The following is a 2,208-nucleotide window of genomic DNA, read 5'->3' as shown; positions in this document are numbered from 1 at the left end:
ATGTTTTTTCTATTGTGTTTCTTTGGAGTAGAAGTTTTCTATTTGTTGTTTTTTTTTTTTAATTCACCATTTCTTTTTTCCCTTGTGAGTATATTTATGTGTCCACACTTGCACACGCTCACTGCACAACAGGGAGGGAAGTCAAGACGGAAAGGACAGGAAGCATCCAGGAGGCACTGGCATGGGGGAGGAGAAGGGACAAAGAGGGTGTCTGTCCCCACCCAGGCCCCCACCACCTCCTAACCAGGAGGTTGACCTGGAGCTGCAAGAACAGGAAGTGCTTACTCTGACTTGGAGGAAAGTTTCAAAGTGCAGTAATCTCCTTTACAAAAAGCCTCTTCCCTCCGCACTCTGCCCCTCGATGAAGCCCAGCTCCCTGCACAGGCTGTCCTTGAGGCTTTGGCAGGACAATGTCATGGGGAAGGGCTCTGGACCACAAGGGCTTAGGCATAGTGGCTGCCGGGCATCAGGGAGTGGTCCCCTCTGTGGTCCATCTGGTCCTGCAAGTGGGCAAGCTCAGCCAGCTCACTGGGCTCCTGGAACTGTCAGTCTGTCTTGTGGCTGACCAGTGAGTGGTAAAAGTGGACAGCAAAGACGATGAAGACCAGGCCAAAGGGCACCATGATGGTGGTGGATGCAATGGCTGCTGCCTGGCCCAGGGTGATGCCACTCTCGCTGCTGTTGTTGGAGGCCGCACCACCAGCTGGGGGCTTGCTGGTAGGGCTTAGCTGCCCCCGGCTGCTTCTTGAGGGGCAAGAACTTGACCCAGCAGAGCAGCACGACCTCGGCCAGGAAAAGCAGAGTGCCGATGACGGTGGAGAAGGCCCAGGCCAGCTCGATGTGGCGATGCATGCGCTCGTGGAGCGACTCCTTGACGGAGTTGAGGTTGTCGACGTTGCTGACAGCCTCGATGTTGGGCAGGATGCAGGTGCTGATCATGAGTGCAAACAGGTGCACGGCCACCAGCACCGTGGTGCAGGCACTGAAGGTGATGAGCAGCCCCGGTGGATAGTCCTGCTCAGTGTCCAGCTGCACCTCCACCATGGCCACCATGGCTAAGCCAGACAGCAGAGCCGAGGTCCGGCTGGAGGCTTTGAGCTTGGCACTGCTCAAGTAGAGCTTACGCCAGGACAGCGCCTGCATCGAGTGTTCGTTGAGGCTCATCACCTCGGAGTAACCCTGGCCGATCAAGTCCGGGTAGCTGACTGCTGGCAGTGGCGGCAGTGGGGACCCTGGGGACTCCCCATCCCCACTGCGGTGGTTCCGGCAGCTGCCGCTAGTGGTACTGCCGCTGCTGAGGGGAAGCTCGGGATTGTTGCTGCTCTGGGGCAGGCGGGCTCCGGATGCATGGAGCACGCTGCAAAGGCGTGGGCCGGCTCGGGAGCCTGGAAGGCAGTGGCCCCCGCCCCCCACGAGGGCCCGGCCCTTATTCACCATTTTCTACATCTTGAAAATTTATTGATTCTTCTTCATTGTTCTATGTGTTTTTTGAATTCCTTATTTTGTTCCCATATTATTATTGATATTCTTGAGTGTTCCTCTGTGTACTTTTCCAGGTTGAACAACATGTATACCCAACCTCATAACACTAGAAAATATAAGCAAATGTTGAGAACTCTGAAGGGATAAACAGCAATAGAACAAACGTAGCACATCAATACTTCACTTTCAAGAGTGGTAGATTTGAACAACATTGTAAATCAACTTTTCCTAACAGTTACACAGAGAGCATTCTACCTGACAGCAGCAGAACATGTGTTCTTAACAGCTGTCAAAAATTCTCCAGGTGGGATCATCAGTTAATTCAGAAAATATGCATCAACAATTTTTAGAAAATTGGATTCATATCATTGTCTTTCATAACTCTAATAGAATAAAAATAAAAATCAATTCCAGAAAAATGGGAAAAGTCACACATATGTGGATGTCAATCTACACTGTGTCAAATAGCCATTGGCTTGAAGAGAAAATCAAAAAGGAAATCAGAAAATATTTCAGTGGGTACATTTTGAGTTTTGAGCTGGGATCCATAGCCACAATCACAATCCTCAAGTCCAGGCTTGGTACAAAGAGAAACCAGGTGGACATGGAAGGTCACCAGTAACAAAGCTCTCTGAACATTGAGAACCATGGGGATCTTTAAACAGAGCAGACAGAAGTCTTCTTACTGCCCACAACAAATTAAGGAGACCAGGATGCTGATGCTTA

At 50.5% G+C, this 2,208-nt stretch overlaps 1 pseudogene; it reads right to left on the bottom strand.

The window, feature by feature from the left end:
• Window positions 1-443: 443 nt before the first annotated feature.
• On the bottom strand, window positions 444-1,349 carry LOC133755284 (calcium release-activated calcium channel protein 1-like; annotated as a pseudogene).
• Window positions 1,350-2,208: the final 859 nt, after the last annotated feature.

Source organism: Lepus europaeus, unplaced genomic scaffold, assembly GCF_033115175.1.
Source record: "Lepus europaeus isolate LE1 unplaced genomic scaffold, mLepTim1.pri SCAFFOLD_3_1, whole genome shotgun sequence".
NCBI lineage: Eukaryota > Metazoa > Chordata > Mammalia > Lagomorpha > Leporidae > Lepus > Lepus europaeus.
This window is presented reverse-complemented; position numbering and strand designations above follow the sequence as displayed.